Source organism: Oncorhynchus mykiss, chromosome 12, assembly GCF_057628025.1.
Source record: "Oncorhynchus mykiss isolate SJ-2025 chromosome 12, ASM5762802v1, whole genome shotgun sequence".
NCBI classification, from domain to species: Eukaryota; Metazoa; Chordata; class Actinopteri; order Salmoniformes; family Salmonidae; genus Oncorhynchus; species Oncorhynchus mykiss.
This window is the reverse complement of record NC_143033.1, coordinates 56,392,873-56,402,993: the sequence shown is the minus strand read 5'-3', so window position 1 is coordinate 56,402,993 and position 10,121 is coordinate 56,392,873.

The following is a 10,121-nucleotide window of genomic DNA, read 5'->3' as shown; positions in this document are numbered from 1 at the left end:
GTCAAGTGTGCCTTAAATTCTAAATAAATCACAGACAGTGTCACCAGCAAAGCACCCCCACACCATCACACCTCATCCTCCATGCTTCACGGTGGGAACCACACTTGCGGAGATCATCCGTTCGTTCACCTACTCTGCATCTCATAAAGACATGGCAGTTGGAACCAAAAGTCTCAAATTTGGACTCATCAGACCAAAGGACAGATTTCCATTCATGTTTTTTGGCTCAAGCAAGTCTCTTCTTCTTATTGGCGTCCTTTAGTAGTGGTTTCTTTGCAGCAATTTGACCATGAAGGCCTAAGTTATGCAGTCTCCTCTGAACAGTTGATGTTGAGATGTGTCTGTTACTTGAACTCCGTTAAGCATTTATTTGGGCTGAAATTTCTGAGGCTGGTAACTCTAATGAACGTATCCACTGCAGCAGAGGTAACTCTGGGTCTTTTTTTCCTGTGGCGGTCCTCATGAGAGCCAGTTTCATCAGGGCCCATGATGGTTTTTGCGACTGCACTTGAAGAAACATTTAGTTCTTGACATTTTCCGGATCGACTGACCTTCATGCCTTAAAGTAATGATGGACTGTCGTTTCTCTTTGCTTATTTGAGCTGTTCTTGTCATAATATGGACTTGGTCTTTACCAAATAGGGCTATCTTCTGTATACCACCCCTACCTTGTCACAACACAACTGATTCGATCACATGCAGTAAGAAAGAAAGAAATTCCGCAAACAAGGCACACCTGTTAAATGAAATGTATTCCAGGTGACTACCTCATGACATCAATGCAAAGAGTAGCTACTTAGAAGAATCTAAAATCTAAAATCCATTTTGATTTGTTTAACACTTTTTTGGTTACTACATGATTCCATATGTGTTATTTCCACTATTATTCTACAATGTAGAAAATAGTACAAATAAAGAAAAACCCTTGAATTAATAGGTGTCCAAACTTTTGACTGGTACTGTAAGTTAATTCCAAATAAAATGAAAAATGTATGACTAATGTATGGCTAATTCACAGTAGGCTCACATACACACACACACACACACACGCACACACACACACACACACACACACACACACACACACACACACACACACACACACACACACACACACACACACACGCACACACACACACACACACACACACACACACACACACACACACACACACAATATTTTAGTGTCACCCCTCGTGATGTTGCAGAGAGATTTAAGTTTTACAGTTCATTTCTTGCAATTCTACACATTTTGCCATGGTTCGTACAGAAAATGTTACAGTTTTAAACTCCCAGTGCAGTCGAAAAACATGATTTTTGTGCATTTTATACATATTTCCACACTGAGGTTGGAATAATATTGTAAAATTGGGAAGATGATGATAAAGCCCTTTTAGTGTAAGATCTGATTAAAAAAAAGCGCCTGACATTTCAGTCTGTTTTGGTGGTGCCTTCCATGGTGACATCACCATTCGGTAAATTTGTTATCAGACCAATAAGAAAGAGAGTTCTAAACCTCTCTGCCAAATAACAGCAAATGTTCAGTTTTCCCCTCCCCACTCAGAGCACTTCCAGACCGTCCTAGCAACATTTTTGCCTGAGAAATCGCTCTTTGCTTAATTTGACCAATTTGAATTGAAAACAATCACAGTGAGGTATTTAATTGTCATCCAGAAAACGTTTGATATTAAGATGGAAAATGGCTGTAATTCGACCTTTAAAGCAAGTTTTCTGCAATTCTACACATTTTTCCATGGGTGGAGAGAAAATGTGGCATTTTAGAACAAATTTCATGCAATTCTACTCATTTTGTCATGGGGACAAGATATATTTTTGACAGATTTAAAGCTCATTTCCTGCAATTATAAAAATGCTATGCTATAATATCTGAGTGAGAATGACTAACAAAATCAATTAGGGCCTGTCATGCCTAATAATGTCCCCTGGCCAAAAAAAGTGTCCCCCTCTGCATCACAATGGGATTCGATAAAATATTAGTGTCCGTTGCTATATCAACAGTGTGATGACCGAGTGATTAGAATTTTGGAGATCATTACGTTAAATTACGTTCTTTTCATAATCGCTATGCAAACAAGGCTGATTTCCGCCACAATTTCGCTGTGAAAACAAGTTTTGTTTCGCTAATAAAATGAAAACATGATTTCTAACTACTTTTGGGTACCTTGTTAACATTACAACATGACATCCATGTCTTAAACGTTGCTACGTTTCGGAAATGGCAAAGAAAACATGTAATCTGCTTGACACATTAAAGTTACTTACCTTACAGATCACGAAGTCAGCTAATTTCCACTCCATTCATATGCAAATCCGTTTGATTCATACACTGGCTTGTCTGGCTGTCATGTTTTATTTTAACCTGCCCTTCCCTTATCTACACTGAAATAATATCATTTCAGAAGTCCTCTATTATGATAAAAAATATATATATATATCTCGCCTAGCTCATTAATACACCCTTGTGGTTGAATATGCACAGTTGAAGTAGGAAGTTTACGTACACTTAGGTTGGAGTCATTAAAACTAATTCTTCAATCACTCCACAAATTTCTTGTTAACAAACTATAGTTTTGGCAATTCTGCTAGGACATCTATTTTTTGCATGACACAAGTAATTTTTCCAACAATTGTTCACAGACAGATTATTTCACTTATAATTCCCTGTATCACAATTCCAGTGGGTCAGAAGTCTACATACACTAAATTGACTGTGCCTTCAAAAAAATTCCAGAAAATTATGTCATGGCTTTAGAAGCTTCTGATAGGCTAATTGACAAGATTTGAGTCAATTGGAGGTGTACCTGTGGCCTACCTTCAAACTCAGTGCCTCTTTGCTTGACATCATGGGAAAATCAAAATAAATCAGCCAAGACCTCAACATTTTTTTTGTAGACCTCCACAAGTCTGGTTCATCCTTGGGAGCAATTTCCAAATGCCTGAAGGTACCGCGTTCATCTGTAAAAACAATAGTACGCAAGCATAAACACCATGGGACCACACAGCTGTCATACCGCTCAGGAAGGAGAGGCATTCTGTCTCCTAGAGACGAATGTACTTTGGCGCAAAAAGTGCAAATCAATCCCAGAACAACAGCAAATGACCTTGTGAAGATGCTGGAGGAAACAGGTACAAAAGTATCTATATCCACAGTAAAATGAGTCCAATATCGACATAACCTGAAAGGCCGCTCAGCAAGGAAGAAGCCACTGCTCCAAAACCGCCATAAAAAAGACAGACTACGGTTTGCAACTGCACATGGGGACAAAGATTGTCGTTTTTGGAGAAATGTCCTCTGGTCTGATGAAACAAAAATAGAACTGTTGGCCGTAATGACCATCGTTATGTTTGCAGGAAAAAGGGTGAGGCTTGCAATCTGAAGAACACCATCCCAACCGTAAAGCAAGAGGGTGGCAGCATCATGTTGTGGCGGTGCTTTGCTGCAGGAGGCACTGGTGCACTTGACAAAATAGAAAATTATGTGGGTATATTGAAGCAACATCTCAAGACATCAGTCAGGAAGTTAAAGCTTGGTCGCAAATGGGTCTTCCAAATGGATAAAGACATACTTCCAAGCATACTTCCAAAGTTGTGGCAAAATGGCCAACAAAGGACAACAAAGTCAAGGTATTGGAGTGGCCATCACAAAGCTCTGACCTCAATCCTATAGAAAATGTGTTGGAAGAACTGAAAAAGCAAGTGCGTGCAAGGAGGCCTACAAACCTGACTCAGTTACACCATCTCTGTCAGGAGGAATGGGCCAAAATTCACCCAACTTATTGTGGGAAGCTTGTGGAAGGCTACCCAAAATGTTTGATCCAAGTTAAACAATTTAAAGGCAATGCTACCAAATACTAATTGAGAGTATGTGAACTTCTGACCCACTGGGAATGTGATGAAAGAAATAAAAGCTGAAATAAATCATTCTCTCTTTTATTATTCTGACATTTCACATTCTTAAAATAAAGTGGGGATCCTAACTGACCTAAGACAATTTTTACTAGGATTAAACGTCAGGAATTGTGAAAAACTGAGTTGAAATGTATTTGGCTAAGGTGTATGTAAACTTCCGACTTCAACTGTATATATCCATTGTATGTCCTAAAATACAACAATGAATAATGTGCAACAAATAAATACCATCAATGGATATCTTACAACTTACAATAATGAACACCTTGTGAAACAGCTGTGAAAACCAACTTGGCAATATTTGAGATTGTAATACATAAACGTAGATTTTTTTACACTCACATCGTAGGCTAAAATACAGAATTGTGATGTGTGGAATTTTGAGGAGGGGGTTGCTGTGTGGGTGGGTGGGAGGTTCTGCCTGTCACTTGTTCTCAACAGGCTGCCAGTCTCAGAAGGGGGACTAGAAGAGGGAGGCTGGAAAGTCCAGGCACTGCTGCTCTCTTTGTTCTGAGTGTTTGCAGTGCTAGTGTTTTTAGTTAATCTATGTATCTCACATATTATGTGCTCAGTATGATAGAGCAAAAAAACCTTCTTAGCAGATAATGACAACATGACAACAACGGTAGCTGTAGATGATGTAATGAAAAGTTGGAGGGTGGTTGGTAATGGAGGACATCAGGTGGATCCATGGGTGTTGGGCAGAACCCCTAGGTCATGCAGAACAGGAGCAGAGTTAAAGGGAACAGGCAGAGACATTAACAAGTAAACACACAGGTTACACTTTACTGTGAGAAAATGTGATGGATTAGTGCAGTGTTATAAATGGGGGATATGTACTTTTCAACACTTTTGGAAGTTATAGCCCACCTCAAGCTGGTCCCCCCTCCGACTCAGAGCACAGAGAATCAGACTGATCCGAACTCATTGGTTCTGGTGGATGGGATACCTCCTGGGGGGTTGTTGGACCTCAAGTCATTTGGAGAGGTAAACTGAAGAACAACATTTTTATAAGCTCAGCATAACTACAATTTCTTGTCTATTGGGCTTCACCAAAGTGTAGGAAATCAGTGCTTTCAGTGGTTGACCATCCAACTGCTCCAACTGGGGAAGATTGCTGGCTTCCACCAAGGTAACCATAGGAAGACTGAGAAAAATGTCAGTGTTAGGGAAACTACAACTAGCTTCAGGTTATTTTGTGTGCAAATGCAAATAGTTATTATCTGAGATGTTTTATATTCACCTTAACAGATGGTGACCCCAGCTAGGAGTGAAAGAGCAGTGAGGTTTCCCAGGTCTCGCCTTCCTTTCGTCCTTCTTCCAAACCAAGTCATTTGCTCGAATGTCGAAGCACTTGGTCCCCTTCTTGATTCTGCTCCAGTAGCTCTCCTGTTTCTCCTACGTCTTGTTGATGTTCAGTCTTACCATGATTGATAACATGAATGAATCCAATTATATTTCATATTACAAATACATTTCTTACATGTCACTTGGAGGGCCAGAAAATAAATTAACAGCCGACAATCATTTTTACCTGGTCAAAAACCTCCACATCCTTCTCAGTCCGTGCCTGAAGGTGGCCCTCGAAGGCGTTCTGATCTGGTTCGACAACTTCCTCCAGATCAGGTGGGGTTTCAGTGATCTGAAAGTATGTTATACAAAAATAGCAATAGACAAACAACAACACTAAGTCAATCATGGGTGAACCGTGGGTTGAAGATGTCCATCATCGCCTTGGAGTTGGCCTCGCCAGTCTCGGACTTGATGGGTATCATACAAAACAAAAATCTATTTTTGGTTCCAAGCACCTGTTTAATGGGTTACAGAAGGGAATTTCGAGTTAAGCACGTACTCTTAATTTACTGACCTTAATGGGTATTGCTTCCACCCACTTGGTAAAGCGATCGGTCACCATCAGATACCAGCTGTTGCCATTCCTGGATTTTGTGAAGGGTCCAATGAGGTCCACCCCTAACATTTAAAGTGGTCCAATGAGGTCCACCCCTAACATTTAAAGTGGTCCGATGAGGTCCACCCCTAACATATAAAAGTGTTGGAGAGAAGATTACTTTATTCTTACCCATTACCCTTTATTCTTATCTGTGTCATACAGCATGCAGATTTTTATATTTGTAAGGATACTGACACACACACACACATTTTATGATATTGAACTCTGCTGTGGTCAACTAATGCAACCATTACAAAACAACTTATCAGGGCAAAATTTGAATTGGGACAGTGCCATGGTGATACAACTTTGATGGGTTTCAACTCCGGCGCCACAGTCATTGCCCTCTCAAACTTCTGGCAGGCTAGACAGGGTACTGACCTTGAAGCAAAAAGAGACAAATGAAAACATTGTATTCTCTCTGATATGACATTCATTGAAATCATAATAATTTCAGATATAATAGAATGTGATTGGTAAAACAAAATGTTATTTCACTTGCCCAGCTGTCCACCTCCTTGACAATTCCCTGTCAGAAGAAGCGTAGGTTGATTTTGGCAATCATGCTCTTCACTCTGAAATGGCCAGCATGCATCTCAGTCAGCACGGCCTCCTTCTCCTCAGTGAAAATCACTCTTCTGTGTGGCTGGCTATCCTTCCACCGTAGGTACATATGATTGTCTAACAAGTTGGAAGAGAAGATTTGTTGAAATACTCGAGTCTAAGTAGATTTGCACTTATGTCTTTCTCTCTCTGTTTCTCTCTCTTCAGCTCTCTCTCTCTGTATGTCCTCCACTCTCTTCCCATCTCTCTCCCTCTCTCAATTTCACCCCCCCCCTCTCTGTTTCTGTCTAGCAAAGACACCTAGTTAAGGGCATTTGGAATTACCATATTCGCTTACACCTATTCATTTGATTGATCAGGATTAATTTATAGCTAGATACCTCAATATGACAGACTATATCAGTGGAGGGGGGGGGGGGGGGGGTCACTTTTTGGCTGGGGGACAATATTTGGCATGACATGCCCCCTGGAGGTCAGGGCCCCTGTGCACGTTAGCTGACATGGCTGAATGAGTGGCTGTCAGTGACTGACTTAAAACAAGAGAAAAATTGCTAATGCACAACCAAATTTAGAAATTGCACCTGGTGTATTCTACTATTCTTACTCTCAATAGTAAGTTAAGACGCCAACTGAGTTTTTTTCGTTGGGTGCCTCCTAGTGACCCCGGGCCCCTAAGCGACAGCTTATGTCGATTATGCCTGGAACCGGTCCCGCACACGCACACGCACACAGTCTCCCTTGGGCAGGCCAAATATTATATTTCAAAACGCTTTGGTGCTATTTTCAGAAGTAAAAAAACATACTAAACTCTAAGCTGATTAGACTTGTAATGCCCCTAGCTTATGTTCTTAATCTTTGGTTGTGCATTCTTTGGTGTTTCACACATTTTTCACCCCTGATTCATTCATGCAAAAGTTTTCCATGAAATACCACGATAAAATTTAGTTTAGTCACCAATACATCAGATAATGACAGGCTCAACATTTTGACATTTTATCTACCATTTAATCCAATAGCAAAACATACAAGCTACACATTTCTAAACTCTTCTTTTTGATGTGCTGAATAGAACGAATAGTAGATGGTAAACATAATCTTACACACAGTATTTGATTACAACTTGACATGCACATTTTTTAAACATAATTTGTATCCAATGGCAGTTTGTGAGCATGTTGAGAAATATGTCAGTCTTACAGTTTCATTATACTTATATGTAGGAGAAATCATTAGAGATAGGAGTAGCCTATTGTAAAGCAGTTGGCTATTCAAAAAAACGTAACACAGTGTTGTATGCCATTTCTGCCCCATGCAGCATTGTACAAGATCACCTTTTGTGATTTTGGTTCAGTAGTTATCCGTTTTGAGCAGTTTGATTAAGTAATAGTTCATTTTATTGTTAACAAATGACAAGAAAATCATATAAAAAGTTGTGAATATTACGTTTTGAAAAGCAGATACTTAGATTGAATATGTATCCAAATTGAAAGAGTGTTTTGGTGCAGTGAACAAGTTACTTTGTTTATTCTACTCAGTTAATTGAAAATGTGCTTAGAGTTTTGAAAATGTACCACGTACTGCAAATTGTACCAAAGTGATTAAGAACAACTTTGCTACCAAATCTTTGTTGTTTTCAGTAGCGTTAGACACCTGCCGGTGTCTGATTTAATGCAAACACCTGGGAATGCTCTTCAAAGAGTCGGAAAATAAACTACAATGGATTGTATTACAAAGTAACCATAACTGAAATGTTATTCACTGTGTGTGTAGGCCTACTGTAGTCCAGGCTTTCTATTGCAGTCATTGCAGTCTAGACCTTTTGCCTTATTCTTAGATGGCACTGCCAAACTTTCTAAGATCGATTGAATATGACAGCCTCTGCACTAAGGCCTTGAAGCAGGGAATTTAAAGATGGTGTGTGGGAGTCTGATGCATTGACACATGAGAGATCAGTGCCGACCACAGTATAAAACCAAATCCAGGCAACATAAAGAGGATGGATATAAATATTGAACACACACTAATACCTCATTTCTTCATATAACTCTTGATCTGTAGCCAAGATAAGTAACACATCGATGAGCATTTAAAGTGATTCCGTTTTCCCCCTGAACTACCTCAGGTTGATGAATGGGCGAGGGTGATTTAAGGGTATATACGAAGTCAGCAAAAATGGCTGAGTGGGATTCCATGACACAATTCTCCCACAGAGCTGAGAACTACAAAGAGGTTTGGAAACACACAGAGATGTTCATTTTATAATCCGCTGTACACACTAGACTCAAACAGTTACCGATCAAAGGATTTAGGATCAATCTAATGGTACAAAGTCCATGGGAATCACCTGTTAACTTTTTGCTCACTTCATTTATTTTACCATGTCCTAAAGCACCCAGACATTTCAGGCCTGTTGTTGGAGCTGATCCTTTTAATGGCTTTCACCGTAAGTATTAGAGAGAGAGACTCCAAAATAGTAAATATGCCCACCCCCTCTTATTAGACTTATTTATGAACACCACTGAACCACTTGTGCACCACCCACTTACAATATTTCAAATGGTAAATCTTTAAAGTATGATGTTATTTCCACAACAAAAAACAATATATTGAGTTGCAAACAGGCTATAAAGAACTGCCCATGCTATTACATTAAAGTAATAACATACGCATGCATGTATGGCTTGTAGGTTGGTACTCAAACATGAGCTTGTCATCAGATTGGACATCATTGGGAGTCATGGCAGGACTAACTGTTCTGTTGTTGACTTTTAATAAAGAACCAAAACGTTAGCAGGGAATTTACTGTAGTTTTTTTCTGTCAGGATTAACAGACTGTTGAAAAAAACAATCACACTATCTTGATACTTCAACAGGGATTCTTCCTTACTTTGAACATTAAGGTTAAATTGTGCATGCATGAGATATGAAAAGCCTGCACAAAAAAATAGTAATGGGATGTTTACAGAATTGAGCACTATTATGAGAGGCCTGGATAATGTAATCTAGATAAAAGTCATTATAATTCATCCATCTGAACCCTGAGCAGAAAATACAGCTCTTTAAACTGAGATGTACTTCACAGAGGAGAACACAGCCATAAACATATAAACAGTTGATTCAGCACAATCAGATTGAAATAGAAAGTCCTATGGGACATGAATCAAAGTGCTATTTCTTCCCTGCCTCAAACCCATTCTTCTTTAAAGAGTTTTATGGGTAATCTTATGTTCTGTACCTGTTTTTTTTTTTTGACAGATATGCAGGCAATCAGTGGTGTAAAGTACTTTAGTAGATAAAACAACATGAACAGGCGCACACCCAGAATAATAGTTTGTGTGGAGGTGCTGATTAACGGCGAATAAACTATAAACTATCAAAATAAAGAAAGTCGCACACTCCATGTATAATCTCCCAGCAATTTAATAGGTATTTACCAACATTTCGGCATCACTGTGCCTACCTCAGGGTGCCTTCCCCCTTATCTTTTTCCCCCTGAGGTAGGCACAGTGATGCCGAAATGTTGGTAAATACCTATTAAATTGCTGGGAGATTATACATGGAGTGTGCGACTTTCTTTATTTTGATAGTCTAAAGTACTTGAGTAAAAATACTTTCAAGTACTACTTAAGAAGTTTTTGGGGGGTATCTGTACTTTATTATTGATATTTTTTACAAC